Source organism: Orcinus orca, chromosome 5, assembly GCF_937001465.1.
Source record: "Orcinus orca chromosome 5, mOrcOrc1.1, whole genome shotgun sequence".
NCBI lineage: Eukaryota > Metazoa > Chordata > Mammalia > Artiodactyla > Delphinidae > Orcinus > Orcinus orca.
Window position 1 is genome coordinate 77,651,164 of NC_064563.1, and position 18,009 is coordinate 77,669,172.

The 18,009-nt window shown below is 41.3% G+C and overlaps 1 long non-coding RNA gene across 1 annotated transcript in view; it reads right to left on the reverse strand.

Moving 5' to 3' along the window:
• The window catches only part of LOC117196211 (uncharacterized), a 29,887-nt gene extending 18,060 nt beyond the window's left edge, over positions 1-11,827 (reverse strand). The window contains exons 1-2 of the long non-coding RNA XR_004476294.2: positions 11,578-11,827; positions 6,544-6,605 (exon numbers count right to left, since the gene is read on the reverse strand). This is a non-coding gene — a long non-coding RNA (uncharacterized LOC117196211). The remainder of the gene's footprint in view (positions 1-6,543; positions 6,606-11,577) is intronic.
• Positions 11,828-18,009: the final 6,182 nt, after the last annotated feature.

An 18,009-nucleotide genomic window follows, 5' to 3' on the forward strand; every position in this document is an offset into this window, starting at 1 on the left:
TACAAGGATAATACAGAGAGTTCCCATACACTCCACACCCACTTTCTCCTACTGTTATCTTACATTACTGAGTACATTTACCACAACTTATGAACCAAAATTGATGCATATTCTTAACTAAAGTCCATAGTTAACATGGATTTCTTTGTTTTTACCCAATGTTCCATTTCTGTTCTAGGATTTCATCCAGGATACCATACTACATGTAGTTGTGTCTCCTTAGTCTCCTCTAGAAAGTACAAGTTTCTCAGGCTTTTCTTTTTTCTTTTGGTGAACTTCACAGTTTTAAGGTGTACTGGTCAAATATTTTGTAGGATGTCCTTCAATTGTGGTTTGTCTAATATTTCCCTCTGATTGCATTGGAGTTACGGGTTTGGGGGAGGAAAACCACAGAAGAAAAGTGCCATTTTCTTCACATTATATCAAGGGTCCTATCAACATTGCTTATCTCTGTTGATGTTGACTTTGATTACCTAGTTGAGGTACTATTATTTGTAAGTTTTCTTTTTTCTCCCCTTTTCATACTGTACTCTTTGGAAAGAAGTCACTATGCACAGTCCACACTCTAGGGGTAGGGAGTTAGTTAATGGAACAGTATCTGCATATATTATTTGTATAGGAATTCTTCTGTACAGAAGATTTGTCTATCTTTCCCATTTATTTATTTAGTCAATCATTTATTTATATTAGTAGGGGCTCATCAATATTTATTTTATGCTTTGGATAATAATCTAGTATTTTGCTATTTACTTTGTTGCTCTAATTGTTCCAGCTTTGGCCACAGGGAGCTCCTTCAGTTGGCTCCTGTGCTATAGACATATCTCCATCATTTTGTCCCTTGAGAAGTTCCTTATTTTTGGCACCAGAAGATGCTCTAGATTCATCTTGGATATTCTCTGCCCCAGCCATTTCTCCAGGTAGCCTGGTTTATTTTTATTGGAGAATGGTATTAAAAACCAAGATCTGGCACTAGATGTGCTCATTGTACCTGAATGTTTTTGCTTCTAGGCCCTCTCTTTGGCAGAGCTAGGAAATATATTTACATGTATATACTAATAGGTTTTTAATAGATATATTAAGATTTTCTATAGGTAAAATCATATTACCTACAAAATAGAGATAGTTTCACTTCTTTCTTTCTATCTGGATACTTTTTTTCTTGCTTTATTGCTTTGGCTGGAACCTCCAGCACAATGTTGAATAGAAGTGGTGAGAGTAGACATCTTTGTCATTTTCCTGATTTTAGGGCAAAGCATCCTGTGTTTTACTACTAAGGATGATATTAGCTGTGGGTTTTTTGTAAATGCTCTTTATCATGTTGAGGTAGTTCCTTTCTATTTGTTGAGTGTTTTTATATGAAAGGGTATTGGAGTTTGTCAAATGCTTTTTCTGCTGTCTACTGAGATGATCATGTGGTTTTGGTCCTTTATTCTATTGATGTGGTATATTATGTTAATTGATATTTAGATGTTAAACCAACCTTGCATTTCTGGGATAAATCCTGCTTGGTCATTGTGTATAATCCTTTTTATATGTTATTGATTTCAGTTTGCAAGTATTTTGTTGAGGATTTTCCAATCTATATTCATAAGAGATATTGCTGTATTTTTTCTTTTCTTTCTTTCTTTTTTTTTTGGTAAAGTCTTTGGTTTTGGCATCAGGGTAATACTAACCTCATAGGCTGAGCTGGAAATTGTTCCTTCCATTTTAATTTTTTGGAAGAGTTTTTGAAGAATTTTTATTCATTCCTCTTTAAACATTTGTTAAAAGTCACCTGTGAAGTCATCTGAGCTTGGGCTTTAAATTGTGGGAAATTTAAAAATTACTAATCCAATCCCTTTACTTACTATAGGCTTATTTAGATTTTCTATTTCTTCTTGAGTCAGTTTTAGCAGTTTGTGTCTTTCTAGGAATTTGTCAATTTCATCATAAGTTATCTAATTTGTTGGCATACAGTTGTTCATAGTATTGCCTTATAGTCTTTTAAAATTTCTGTAGGTTTGGTAATGATGTCCTCTTTTTCATTCCTGATTTTCATGTTTTGAGTGGATTTCTTTTCTCTTTCTAAATTTGGTCAGTTTACCTAAAGGTTTGTCAATTTTCTTGATCTTTTCAAAGGACCAACTTTGGTTTTGTTGACTTTCTCTCTTTCTTTATACGTATATACTAATCTGTGTATATACACACATCCATAATTGTTACTGTTATATCTATCTGTATCCACATTAAGCTAAACACAGATTCATAGTGATGTCTGCAACTATCTAGTATCACATGATTCATTCTAGACTCCCCTCTTGCTTATCTGTAACTTCACACTCCAAGAGTGAGAAATCTGCCTCCCACTATCTGCCATTCATTTATTTATTTGTTCAATCCCAGTATACACGTATAGTGGTTTCAGAATTGTTAACCCATGCCCCCATGGGAAACAACTTCATCAATTAGAGTACAGTGCTTATGTACAGTTCCTTTAGTCTTTAGTCTTACAGCCTCCACTCATTTCCAAAGTCACTTATGTCAGCACTTACCCTCCATTCTCTTCAGTAAGGTTATATAGTACATTTTAATAATATTCTTTTATCACAGTCTGTATTCCACTCCGGGATTCCCCTGACCTACTAATTTATTTTTTTAATTTGCATACATTAAGGTTGAGTCTTTGTGCTATAAAGTTCTATGGGTTTTTTTTTGTTGTTTTGTTTTTTTTTGCGGTACGCAGGCCTCTCACTGTTGTGGCCTCTCCCGTTGTGAAGCACAGGCTCCGGATGCGCAGGCTCAGCGGCCATGGCTCAAGGGCCCAGCCACTCCGCGGCATGTGGGATCTTCCCCAACCGGGGCATGAACCCGTGTCCCCTGTATCGGCAGGCGGACTCTCAACCACTGCGCCACCAGGGAAGCCCAAGTTCTATGGGTTTTGACAAATGCATAGTCTCATGTATCACAAAGAATAGTTTTACTGCTCTAAAATATAGTTCATTTATTAAGCCCTCCCCACTCCCCAAACCCCTGGCAACCACTGATGTATTTTCAGTCTCTATAATTTTGCCTTTTCCAGAATGTCGTATAAATGGAAGCATATAGTACGTAGTCTTTTAAGACTGACTACTTTCACTTAACAGTATGCATTTCACTTAGCAATATTTTCCATGTTCTTGCATGAATTGATAGCTCATTCCTTTTTATTGCTGAATAGTATTTCATTGTATGCATACACCAAAATTTATTTATCCATTCACCTATTGGTGAAGCAACTATCTTGGTTGCTTCCAGTTTTTGGAGATTATGAATAAGCTGCTCTAAACATTCATGTGAAGATTTTTGTGTGCACCTAAGTTTTCAAATCAGTTGAGTAAATGCCTAGGTGTGCGATTGTTGGATTGTTCTGTAAAACTGTGTTTAACTTTATTAGAAACTGCCAACCTCTCTTCCAGAGTGGCTGTACCATTTTGCATACTTACCAGCAATGAATGAGGGTTCTTATACACTGTGCTAGAGGGCTTTTCAGCTAAAATGACCCAGGATCTAAATTTATGGCCCTATGCTAATCTTGCTCTTTACTGCTCTGATGGATCTAAGGCCGTGGGAAACTGCAGGAAAGTAAGGGTGTGCCTAGGAGGGAGATATGGACCCTTTGATTAATTTTATCAGTCTCCTGGTCAATGGCTAACCTTATGAACACCAGATGTCCAAGGACATCTCATTCTGCTAATAGTAAAGGGCTATTGCTACAGAGAGAAAGGGTTCTTTCCTCACTAAACTGATAATCTCAACCTCTCACTTGAGATTTCCCTCAGGCCATGTCTATTTTGCACCCCTTCCCAATAAACCAGATGGTACCATGCCATAGGGTACTACAGATGTTATACTTCTCAGAAACTGCTTTAACTATCCCTTTCTTTTCTAGCAGAAAAAGTATACATTTGGGTTGAAGTGTTATAGGATAAGGTGGTCCCTTTGTTATTAATTTTGAATTCCAACTAAAGATGAATCTTAGGATATAGCTATGATGGGGCAAATAAATATGGCATTGGGGGTGCTGGCTACAACAAGACCCAGAGGAACTGGCAGGTATTAGGACAAGTGTGGAGAAATGGAGTCAGGAAGCCATAGTCAGTGATGGGGAGAGACAACAAGAATAAGAACCTATTTGTGGAAGAGGAAAGGGGTCCATGGCAGAGAACACCATGGGCCTGAATGGAGGAGGTGAAGAGAAAGAAAGATGCAAAAAGTCAGCCTAGAAAGTCAGGATATGGGGGCAAATGCAGTCTGACCCGAATGGGAGCTGAGAGTGAGAGACGTGGGGAGAAGAAACTGGGAGGACAGTTAGTTTAGGAGTCACTCTGACCTGAAGTATTTTTGTTTGTTTGTTTTTCCAAAACCGAAGTATTTTTTATTGTGGATTCCAAAAATGGCAAATTTTCATATACTTTAAAAAAATTGAAGTATAGTTGCTGTACAATATTATATGTTACATGTGTATAATATAGTGATTCACAATTTTTAAAGGTTCTAATCCATTTATACTTATTATAAAATATTGGCTATATTCCCTGTATTGTACAATATATCCTTGTAGCTTATTTTATACCTAGTAGTTTATACTTCTTACTCCCCTACCCCGAGATTGCCTCCCTGCCCCCCTCTGGTAACCACTAGTTTGTTCTCTGTATCTGTGAATCTGCTTTTTTTTTTTTTTTTATTATATTCACTAGTTGGTTGTATTTTTTGGATTCCACATGTAAGTGATGTCATACAGTATTTGACCTGAAGTTTTGACATGGTATCAGCAAGAGTTAACACGTTTTGAGTCCTTCTAAGGTGCCCATACTGTACTAAGCACTTAGCATGCATTATCTCACTTAAACCTGTGAGGTGAGAATTATTATTCCCATTTTACAGATTAGAGGTCATGGAGATTTAGAGAGTTTAAGATACTTAGAGACGAACATCTCTAAGATACTCAGAGAGCTTAAGTTGAGAGTTCAAACACCTAGGCTTGTTTGGTTCAGAGCTGTCTTCTTTGTGTCTGTGAGCAACTCTGAACATCTAAAGGTGGGGTATCAAAGTGCTCACAGCCTGTGCAGACGGTACCTTCAGGACTCCCAGGTCTGTTTCTTCCAGGATCCTCCCCAAGATCCCTGGTCACAGACTTCCCTCCTCTGAACTCCCAGATACCCTTGTCTAATGATTCCTCAACAAGCACATCTCACCTTGAGTTTCAACTTTTGCATTTATATTGCAATTCCTGAACTTTTAACAACTTACCTTTTCATTTTTTTCCTACTCTTTTTTTGTTTCCCTTTAAATAGACTTTAATTTTTAGAACCCTTTTAGGTTTACAGAAACATTGTAGAGATAGTACAGAGTTCCCGTGTATCTCCCACACTCAGTTTCCCTTATAATTACCTGTTAGTCTGGGGTGTCTCCCTTTCGACTACGTTCTGTGCACTCAGGTACCCACCGATGTACTTTTGTAAATGCAGTTTGTTTTAGGAGCTCCATTCAATAAACATTTTTGAGCACCAACAGGTGACTGTGGGAGAGTCCCCAGGACTGTCAGGACTGTCCCCAGAATCTGTAAAGCACAGTGTCATGGAGCAGGGAAGACAGGAGGCAGGGGCACCAGGTTTGGGGAGGAAGGTGTTGGGTTCTCTTTGGGACAGGTTGAACTTGAGTGGGTCATCCAGGTGGGGGCATCCAGCAGGCACCTGAGAATAGGCACTTAGAGAGGACACAAATTGGTGTTTGTATAGTGAGCAGAATGAATTCCACTGTAGAGGTGAAGATGGGAGCATGTGGGTACCTGACCTTCAACTCATCACTTACCTTCTTTCTGATAACTCATGGCATTTGCACATCTGTTGCCTAGCTTGTTTTTACAAAAATTCTTGGAAGTGGGTAACAGTGAAGCACTTCTATGGGCCCTCTGTGCTGGTCATTTTGTTTTAAGTGATACCTAAATATGAAACAAGGAAGCTTCTCTTAATGTTTCAAAGGCTTTTGATACTATAGAAGTGGAATGGTGGGCTTCTGGAAGACGGGTAAGTCATCAGGGAGAACCCAAGGGAAGCATTCTGAGGCAGCTCTTTATCACCAGGGCTCAACACAGTGCCTGACACACAGTGGATCCTCCACAAATGTTCATCCAATACACTGTTAATAAGGTGAGAAGAATGGGAACAGAGTTTCTCTATTCTCTGAACACGTGGAAAATCAGAGTTATCCCTCAGACAGGGAGAGGGGACTTGACAGATAGTCCCAAAGCAAGCTCAGGCTTAGAAACAGGATGAGGTAATGCAGTGTCTCTGGCAGAGGGAGCTGACGCCATGCAGACGAGCACAGGGTGGGTGCCCCCTGCCACTCAGGCAGGATGCTGGTTTAGGGCCATTCATGACTGAGCCTAGTGACCGAAAGAAACGAGTCGAGGCAAGACCTGGCCTTCCAGGAGCTAACCACACAGAGCTTTCCAGACAGGGTGGAGTGGCGTCCGTGGGCACTGTGCAGAGGGGCAGGGCCTTGGGGGAGGGATCAGGGGCTCACCTGAGGCTCAGCTTCTAGTGGAGGGCCTGGATGGCCAGGGATGCTTCAGGTCAGGGCAATCCCTGTGGGGTGGGGGGAGGAAAGGATAACGTTGACAGTGCATTCCCAGGCAAGAGCCAGCTGTGCCACCCACACTGTGCCAGCACCAGCCCTCCCCAGCTCCAAGTATGAGTGTCCTTGCCCAGAAGCCACTCCCTCTGCCAACTCAGGCGAAGAAAAGGAAAACGGTCAAGGCGAGGGCCTACTCAAGCCGACCTTTACCTAGGCTCCCAAACTAGGCTTCCAGATGTGCAGTCTGTGATCTGTTTCATATCCTATGAATGTGTGAGTGGGTTGGGGAAGGAGGCAGGATAGTGATTTAGTATTTGTTTCCCTTTAGTTTTCCAGTAAGAATGTTTGTTGGTTTGTTTGTTTGGGGTGGGGGTGGGGAAAATTGGGGGTGGTGCTTGTTTTTGAAAATATCTACCCTCGTTCCAGCCCAGCCCCTGTCTCAGGAGAGGTTCCAGAGCAGAGTGTGCAGGGACTGGTTTTCTCAGACCAGAGTCCTTGGTGAAGTTCACAACAGTTCTAGGTCATTCCTTTGTTTCGGAGACTCAATTTTATCAGTTCACCCAGGGTCATCAGGTAATCTGCTACCCAGAGGCACAAACACTGATTCATAAGGCCTGTTTATTAACTTGTATGGAGCAAGAGAACTGTCCTCTAGGCCAAATCTTCACATCAGGGTCTAGGGGCTTCTCTGGCGGGGGTGGGGGGGGGGGATGCTCTCAAATCAGGATGAGTGGGTTGTTTGGAAACTGTGGATTCCCAGCAAAGAAGCTGAAGGTTGAGGTTGTTTACTTAAGCTGTGATAGCCCCAGTAATTGCCTTTAGCCACATAAAGATAGCTGCCATGCAGAAAGCACTTTCATGCCAGCTGGCCACACAGTGTGTCCTCTCTGTGGGAGTACTGGAGAAACTGCTAGTAAAAACTTCTTGCTCTAAAACCTACTCAAGTGTGCTCTGAAGACCAGCTGCCTGGGCATCACCAGGGATCTTGTTAGAAATTCAGAGTCACAGGCCCCCACCTGGGGTCAGAATCTGCACTTTAACAGACTCCCAGGACACCCATGCTTTTTATAGTTTAAGAAGCCCTGGGCTGATAAAAAGAAATGAAATTGAGTTATTTGTAGTGAGGTGGATGGACCTAGAGTCTGTCATACAGAATGAAGTAAGTCAGAAAGAGAAAAACAAATACCGTATGCTAACACATATATATGGAATCTAAAAAAAAAAAAAAAAGGTTCTGAAGAACCTAGGGGCAGAACAGGAATAAAGATGCAGATGCAGAGAATGGACTTGAGGACATGGGGAAGGGGAAGGGGAAGCTGGGACGAAGTGAGAGAGTAGCATTGACATATATACACTACCAAATGTAAAATAGATAGCTAGTGGGAAGCAGCCGCATAGCACAGGGAGATCAGCTCGGTGCTTTGTGACCACCTAGAGGGGTGGGATAGGGAGGGTGGGAGGGAGACACAGAGGGAGGGGATATGGGGATCTATGTATATGTTTAGCGGATTCCCTTTGTTATAAAGCAGAAACTAACACACCATTGTAAAGCAATTATACTCCAATAAAGATGTTTAAAAAAAAAAAAAAGAAGCCCTGGGCTAGAGTCTAGGCTCCATGTGGATCTCAAAATCCACATCAGCTTGATTCATCTCAACACCCGCAGGGAACCCTTCCTGTCCACAGGGTCCCTCAAGGCTGGACCCGGGATCCCCCGCTGGCAACGGGGAGGGCACTGGGCTCAGCAGGGCTGCCTCCTGTTCCTGGATTCTCTTTCTCTCTGCAACTCTCTGCAGCCATTGCCTACTTTTGAGTCCTGGCGTGGACTTTGTTGTGGAAGTCAGTGGGTCTCTTCAAATGCTTCACTGTCTGAATCCAGTCTCAGAAGCAGTAATCTTATGACGTTTAGAGATGGTTTACAATGATAATATTTTAGGTTAGCTGCTTTCTGATCACCTGGTAGGGGGCTGTGGACTTTCATGTCATCAGTTAAGCAAATTTCAAATCTCACTTTAGCACAGGTTATTTCTAGGAAACATTCTGGGGGATGGTTATACCAGGCACACTGCACTTAGTGACCTTGTCTTTATATTTTAGGGTCTTTTATTTCATGCCTGTGGCATCAAATTCAAATATAAACTGGACTCAAACCTTCCTAAGATGGCTATGGTTACAAGGTCCAGGCTGGAGCCTGGCAGTAAGTCACTCTATTCTGGGCACAGAGCTTCAGCCATCTGCCTGCTGGATAGTATTTCAATGTCTCAATACCTGAGATGTGCGAAAGGTGGCTTTAAGATAGAAGATCTCAAAGATCTGAAGCTAAGCTGTTCCACTTGGAATCAATTACTTTGTGTTCTTTTCACTCCCACATATTCGTGTATAAAACGGATATGGTACCTACTTGACAGAATTGTTGACAGGCTAAAATTGACCCAGTATAAGCACTCAGCCCATTACCCAAACCGGGTAGGGGCCCAGTGAATATTAATAGACTGACACCTGGGAATCTTAGCCGTAGGACACAGCTTCCCTACCATTCAGGAGACTGTGTGCGATAAAGCAGGGAAGGCAGGCCAGCCCTCGTGGATGTAACCACCAAACAGTCGCCTGCTTGACCACATTTCCATGTATGAGAAATAAAACTGTTGGCAGGATAATTTTCCAAACCAAGGGAACATTCGTCTACTTGCACATATTAAGCTGAAGAAACCAAAAAGTTTCAGATGATAAGATATTTTCCAAACCCTGGATTTGCTGATTTAGGATTTAGATTTAATTAGGTTTGCAAGTATTTTCTTTACACATTTGTTCATGTTCCCCTTTTACATCAGCAGCCAGCCAGCACTTCACATTCAAAAGTCTCTTTTTTTAGCACCCCCTTTTTTTAAGACCTCAACTTATACTAGGTTTGGCCATACTGCACAGAGTTTATCAGACGTATTATTAAGATGCCAGATTTACACCATAGAGGAAGGGAAACTAAGACATAAGTGAAAGAGTTGTAAGCTACAGATGTCAAAAAGAGGAAGATGAAACTGATTCATTGATATTTTAGGAACAAATGTAATTATTTTAATTCAATAACTCTCCTTAGCAAAGATAAGTACACATATTGAGAATTTAATAAATCAGCTTGTCTTGTAGAGATAAAATGAATGCATCGCAATTCTGTTAAACCTGTACTTAGATTTCTGGAGCATCAGTCACTCTCCAAAGTCTTATTTTTAGAATTATATGAGATTTCCCCCTCAACATGAATCTGAATCCAAATTTTGAAATAAAATTAAATCTGAAATGAAAAATAAATGGATCCCCCCCAAATATTCAAATTTTTCAAATCCCACTTGGATGTTCCCTGAACCTCTTTAATAAAAATTCTGCCTTGCAGTCAGTCTGTGTCACGGTTAGATTTATAATGAGGCAGTACAGTGGTGTCATTTGGGGCTGGGTTCAGAAGCTAGATTGCCTAGATTTGAATTCTCGTTGTCACCACTAATTAGCCATGTGACCTGGGACAAGTTCCCTCTGTATAATGCCAGTTTTCACACCTGGAAAATGGAGATAATATTTATTCTTATTTTTAAGGATTGTTATGAGGAGTGCATGAACTAATACTATAAAGGGATTAGAATTGTTACCAGCACACAGTAGATGATCAGTAAATCTTAGCTGTTGTCTGTCATTCAGCTCTATATTCAAGGATGTTCCCAGCCAAAGAGACTAGATTCTTCCCCATCATTCACTAACTAGAGTGGCAATAAACTGGGGAAGATAGTCTATGCATAGTGTATCAGACTGCAACAATATGTGGATATCACATTATCCACGGAAAAGAGAGAAATACGGAATAGTAGCACAGTCAGCTAGTACATGGCAAAACTCGATTTTGAACCCAGGTCTCTCTGCTCCAAAAGCCAATCTGTTCTTTTTGAACCCTGTTGCCAAGAGCTCAGCATGAGCTGACAATGTGCAGTGGTTGTTAATGCAGTGAATGTGGTGGTAGACAAATGGGATGTGTACAGGCAGAAGCCTCTGGAACAGAGGAATGGTGGTAGCCCTGCTCCAGTCCTCTGCTTGACCATCTGAATCGGTCAGACCATGCTTCCAAAAGTGACTAGTGGGTGGGAAGACATGGAATCGCGTCCTGTGGTGGCCCTTAGGAGGGATTAAGATATTTTGCCTGAAGGAGAGAAGACAGCTGTGGACATGAGAGCAGTCTTCAAACAATAACCAATTTATCAAAAATAGAGGGAAAGAGAATTCAGTATAACATAGGTGAAAAACTTCTTTCTGGGCTTCCCTGGTGGCGCAGTGGTGGAGAGTCCGCCTGCCGATGCAGGGGACGTGGGTTCGTGCCCCGGTCTGGGAAGATCCCACATGCCGTGGAGCGGCTGGGCCCGTGAGCCATGGCCACTGGGCCTGCACGTCCGGAGGCTGTGCTCCGCAACGTGAGGGGCCCCAACAGTGAGAGGCCCGCGTACCGCAAAAAACAAACAAACAAACAAAAAAAACTGCTTTCTTTTTTGCCCACACCGTGTGGCTTGCAGGGTCTTCCCTGACCAGGGATTGAACCCGGGCCGTTGGCAGTGAAAGCTCAGAGTCCTACCACTGGGCCACCGAGGGAATTCCCTAGGTGAAAACGTTCTAACTGTCTGAACCATCCAAGGCTCTCTGGTTTGGGAAGTGATTAATTTGCTCTCATTGGAAAGATTGAGGAGAAGCTAGACAACCACTTGATGGGGTAAAGTAGAGGAATTTTGTCAAATGAATTCAACATATATTTAGTGGACATCTGTTACAGGCCATGTATGGTACATGAGTCAAAGTTCCTGCCAAACTTGAAATTCTATTATGAAACTAGAAGGGCTAACTAAATAGGACCTTATATCCTGCTCAAAACTCTGACTTTGACCACTATACTCATTGGCATAAATATTCTTGTAATTAATTTTAAAATTAATTATTTATTCTTCTTTCCCTTACCTGAGTAACTTTTGCCACTTGCAATAAAGTAGGGGCAAATTCCACCATATTAACCTGGATTGCTCCTGTTCCATGTTCTCCCATGTAAGCTTCCTTTTAGCACAGGGGAAACAAAGAATAATTTAGTCAGCAGTATTAGGACAGGAAACTGAAGGTTTCCAAGTACATTTTAAAGGGAAAAAAATGCAAAATAAAATGGAAAATAGTACCAACCTCAAATATCAACCTCAAATATATGAGCTGACAATTCACCTTCATTCTCTGGAACACATCCTGTTCCAGTGTGCAGAGCTCCATATTTTTATTTTATGATTCTGGCCCTAAAGTGATTGCCCTGAGCTTAGGGTTCCAAAGTAAAGAAAGTGGATACAGCTTGTCAAATAGGAGCTGTGGTCAGAGCTGAATGTAGGTTGGAGTGGCGTCTGTAGTGGTTGCTGGGAGGACCTACTATGTGACCAGCAGAGTACGGCCATGACTGACCAAAGCATGTTTGAAAGCATTTGAAAAGGCTTTATCTATGTTTTGTTTTCTAACACTGCCTACCAATTCATAAAACCTCAATCAATATTTGCTCAAGTGCAGGGTGGTAGAAAGTCGAAACAGTGGGCAAAGTAACAGGGAGAAAACTTGCAAGTTGATATTTAACTTTGAGCGAGTCATTTGTCCTGTTCACTAGAAAGACTTATGCTCTGAGAAAGGAGATGAATTAAGACTGTGGTTTTCAAACACAGGTCGTAGCCCACTGAGAAATCAATTTAATAAGTTGAAATCAGCATTTTAAAAAATTAAATAGAGGGGCTTCCCTGGTGGCGCAGTGGTTGAGAGTCCGCCTGCCGATGCAGGGGACACAGGTTCGTGTCCCGGTCCGGGAGGATCCCATGTGCCGCGGAGGGGCTGGGCCCGTGAGCCATGGCCGCTGGGCCTGCGTGTCCGGAGCCTGTGCTCCGCGGCGGGAGAGGCCGCAACGGTGAGAGGCCCGCGTACCGCCAAAAAAAAAAAAAAAATAGAAATAGAAAATTTCTATTTAATTTAAAAAATTAAATAGAAAATTCCAGACTGCTTTGCACACAGCAAGGGTACTATTTAATGAAACTTTTGCTTATTTCATGTGAATACACACACATACCCATACACACACACACACACACACACACACACACACACACACACACACGCACATGCACATACACACATGTGTATACTGGATTGTGCTGTAAAGTGAACATTTTACCATGGAGCACAGTCAAAAATGTTTGACAAATGCTGACCTAAGAGAACCTATTTAGCATTTGGGCCACAGAGAGGACCCCAGAAAAAGCAAATGATTTTGGATCCTCTATTACTGAGTTGACAGATTAATGTATTTTTATAAATTGTGATAAAATATACATAACATAAACAGACTAACGTTTTAAAATGTAAGGGAAAAAGCACTAAATGCCTTTGTCTAAAAACAAAAAACCTCCCACCCCCAACTTGTATCATCTTAAAGGTTTGAGTTTACAATGCTGTCCCCCTTCTCCCATCCCCCTTGTTTTTCCTCCTAGGACTAGGACCAGGACTAGGTTCCTGGTCTGTATCTCCCGGAACAGGTGTATGTTTTGATTTTGATCTTATGGGGCAAGTAGCAAAAGTCCCCTCTTGTACCTGTGACTGAGCTAGAGAGGAGAGTGTGTTTACATTCAATTGTACTCTTACATTACAAAATAGATTGTTAAAAAGCAGGTAATTAACTAGAATCTAAATAGGCATATAATTTGGAACAAGATTTAGAGAACTACAGTGTGCCTTGGTGAGCATACCAGTCTTACCTTCCTTTTCAGATCTGGGCAGTTGTCTGTCACAGACCCTGACTCACTTTTGTTTTTGCTTATGTTTCATATTTGCATCCTTGTTTTTTGTCCTTTAAGTATAAATTGTTTCCCCAGCTACATTGTTTGCCTTTTCAGGGGTACAGATTCCTTTCCTATCTATTTACGTGTCTTTGCCAGACACACAATACTATTCAATAAATGTAATTGTATAAATGCAGTAAATGATAATTGATTACTTTTTCTTCTCAGCCATTATCAATAACTGAGTCATTTTTACTGGAATCAGGCAGTCAAATGCCATTGAAGACAACTTTTCCTTTTCTGGAGCAATAACCTCATTGCTAGTTGCTTAGAATTTCTCCGTTTCCAGGCTCTTCCCCCTCAGGCAACATTTACTCACTTGGCTTGGGCTCTGAACTAGCTGCACCTTGTATTTGTATAACTGTGTAGTTAAAGGAGCTTTACTGCTTTTTAATTCACTGGTGAAGGACATAAAGGGATGTTATCTTCATGTGGCCAGTGGGGAAACTGAGGCATAGAGCCATTAAGCCCATGGTTCTGCAGCACAGTTGGTGACAGCTCTGGACTAGTTGCTGACTTCGAGGCTGGGGCTCTTTTCACTACATCAGTGGCTTCTCTGCTTTGTTTTTCCCTCCTATTCCTCCCTCACTAAATTGGAAGATTCCTGTTTTCATCTCAAGGTGAAGAAAAAAGAGAGGGAGGGAGAATTGTGCAGCTGATGATTTCTATAACTCTTTTCCACCAGTGATTTCCCTGAGGTATTTACATAGAGTAGGATTTTTAATACACACCACAGGCAAGCCGGTCTCCTCTGGCTAAATACCTTATTTCTTCCTCATCAATCCAAGTCTGGCCTGAAGACATCTTCCATGTTACTTTCCTGCCTGATCCTGCTCCATCCCACCCAGACTGACTCAGTGAAGAGGCTACTCTGTGCCAGTTTACTGTGTGTTTTTTGTTGTTTTTTTTAACATCTTTATTGGAGTATAATTGCTTTACAATGGTGTGTTAGTTTCTGCTTTATAACAAAGTGAATCAGTTATACATATACATATGTTCCCATATCTCTTCCCTCTTGCATCTTCCTCCCTCCCACCCTCCCTATCCCACCCCTCTAGGTGGTCACAAAGCACCCAGCTGATCTCCCTGTGCTATGCGGCTGCTTCCCACTAGCTATCTATTTTACGTTTGGTAGTGTATATATGTCCATGCCACTCTCTCACTTTGTCACCGTTTACCCTTCCCCCTCCCCATATCTTCAAGTCCGTTCTCTAGTACGTCTGTGTCTTTATTCCCGTCTTACCCCTAGGTTCTTCATGACCTTTTTTTTTTTTCTTAGATTCCATATATATGTGTTAGCATATGGTATTTGTTTTTCTCTGACTTACTTCACTCTGTATGACAGACTCTAGGTCCATCCACCTCACTACAAATAACTCAATTTCGTTTCTTTTTATGGATAATATTCCATTGTATATATGTGCCAAAACCCTGCAGAAAGTAGGCATAGAGGGAACTTTCCTCAACATCATAAAGGCCATATATGACAAACTCACAGCCAACATCGTCCTCAATGGTCAAAAACTGAAACCAGTTCCACTAAGATCAGGAACAAGACAAGGTTGCCCACTCTCACCACTATTACTGTGTGTTTTTAGGAGACTGCACCTGCCTTATCTCACTTAAACCCACAGAAAATCTGTGAGGCAAGTATTTTTATTCCCATTTAAGAGCTGATAAAACCCAGGCTCAAGAAAGTTGAAAACTCCAATTCCTCAAGTCCAGGTTTTGTGCTCTTTTCCCAGATCTCCATGGCTTTTATTTATTTACTTGCTTGTTTATTATTTAAGCACATCGTACATTCTTCTCCAACCTCCAGTTTCCTTTATGCAAAATTCTAGCATACATGATTTAAAAAAATTTGGAAGAACCGCAAGAATTTTAGGTCCACTGTAAGGTAAGTCTTGTGTAACAGCCTGTGGAAAGTTGGAAATTGAATAATGTCCATTTCAGTTATGCTGGATAGTTTAAATAAAGTTACCAAAAATTTATTTCATTGCAAGCAACCAAGTTACTGGGTCTCCAGAAGTGGGAGCCAATGCTATGTAATAATGGCAACAACAACAATGAAAATCAGATTTAAAAAATAAAATCTTTGAACATATGTATGGAATACGAGACAAAGCAAAATTGCCTCTCAGTATGTATAGATACTACAAACAATAAATGCTGGAGAGGGTGTGGAGAAAAGGGAACCCTCTTGCACTGTTGGTGGGAATGTAAATTGATACAGCCACTATGGAGAACAGTATGGAGGGTCCTTAAAAAACTAAAAATAGAATTACCATATGACGCAGCAATCCCACTGCTGGGCATATACCCAGAGAAAACCATAATTCAAAAAGACACATGCACCCCAATGTTCATTGCAGCACTATTTCCAATAGCCAGGTCATGGAAGCAACCTAAGTACCCATCGACAGACAAATGGATAAAGAAGATGTGGCACATATATACAATGGAATATTACTCAGCCATAAAAAGGAACGAAATTGGGTCATTTGTAGAGACATGGATGGACCTAGAGACTGTCATACAGAGTGAAGTAAGTCAGAACGAGAAAAACAAATATCATATATTAACACATATATGTGGAATCTAGAAAAATGGTACAGATGAACTGGTTTGCAAGGCGGAAATAGAGACATAGAGGTAGAGAACAAACATATGGACATCGAAGGGGGAAAAGAGGGGTGGGATGAATTGGGAGATTGGGATTGACATATATACACTAATATGTATTAAATAGATAACTAATGAGAACCTGCTGTATAGCACAGGGAACTTCACTTTGCTGTACAGTAGAAACTAACACAACATTGTAAAACAACTATACCCCAATTAAAAAAAAAAGATTCTACAACAAAGCAAGACAAATTTATTTTCATCTACTTGAAATTGCAGAGGAGGGAGATCCTGCAAAGCTTCCAGGGAGAAAGGGATAGTGAAGGGAATGTAATTGCACAGTATCCGTTATTACTAATAAAAGCATGAAAATAAACATATAATTGACACGCTTTTTAGTGTCTTCTTTATTGTTTCATTTTGCTGAATGTAAACTTTTAAATTTGGATTTTCATAGGTTCCATCCTGACCTCCAGTCTCCTAAGTCTATTTTCTCCACGTGGTTATAAGATTTTCACCTGGATATTAGCATTCTTTTCTTTTCTTTCCTTTTTTTTTAAGGTCCCACCAGTCTGGGAAAGAGAAGGGACTCAGGACCTACTGTCAGAATTTCAAGTTGGCCCCATCACAGCGAATCCATCCCATTCCCTGCTTTAACTTTTTCCTGTGTAGAGCCACTAAGGTGCAGCGATATTCCTACTTATAAGATTTTAAAATATTTCTCCTTGGGGAGAGATTTTAGGGCGGCGGGCACACCCCTCTGTACTTCCTCATTTCGGCGCGTAATAAGTGGAAGCGCAGAAGCCCGAGGCCGGGAAACGGATTTGGATTTCAAAGGGCTATTGTGCCTCCCTCTGGGTTCTGACCTGGAAAGCGCTTTATCTGTAACCCTTTTATGGCCCCAGACGTATTCTCGCTTCCTGGCTATTTGTAAACTTGTCTAATCTCGCTCACAGGACTGTAGGTTGCCGACCAAAGGGAGGGAGAGGGTGAGAATGTTTGTAAGAGTTTAGAAAGTGATAACAATCCCATTTTATTTATTTATTATGCATTGCACAATCCTATAATAACAATGACAGTGTACATGAAAGTTCTTCTACAATTCTATCACCCTAATAAATCGCTTGTTTCTATTTTATCTTCCATTTCCTCATGCATTAAAACATTCTGCAAAGCTCTGTGCCAGCCTTAGGGATTCACGGGAAACTTTTTCACATCCTAAATGCAAATTTGCATTGTTTTTTTTTAAAAAATTATAGTTGATTAACAATATTGTGTTAGTTTCAGGTGCACAGCAAACTGATTGGTTATACATATATATGTACATATCTATATTCTTTTTTGACTCTTTTCCATTATAGTTTATTACAAGATATTGACTATCGTTCCCTGTGCTATTCAGTTGCATTTTGCTTTTATTTTTCCTTTTTACTTATCCTAAGTATTTCTGATGCTGCAAAAATATTCACAACATGGCTTTAGTGACTACCTAATATTCCATCAACGACATACACTTTAAAGTGTTATTTCAGTGTAAGTATCCAGCATTTACGAGTAAACGCTAACACCCTTTGACCTTGCACTGCAGGGCCAGAAGACCGGTCAAGGTTAGACGGAGGGCTCCGGGAGGAAGGGCTGCCGCCCGCGCGCCAGCCGGCCAGCCGAGGACGGGAGGAGGAAGCTTGGTGCGCCACCCCCTCGACCCCTTCCGGCACCTGCAGTCTGGCGCCTTTTCCCTCCGACCTCGCTTCCTCGGGTCCCGCGCTCCAGCGAAGGGCCCCCAATCCGGCTGCGTGCCCACCCCTAGCCCCGGGCTGTCTGTTTCCAGAGCGCCTCCTAAGGTGTACGTGAGGCAGGAAGTGACGCAAAGGGTCTCCGAGGATCTGGAGAGGGCGGGAGACTATAAACGGCA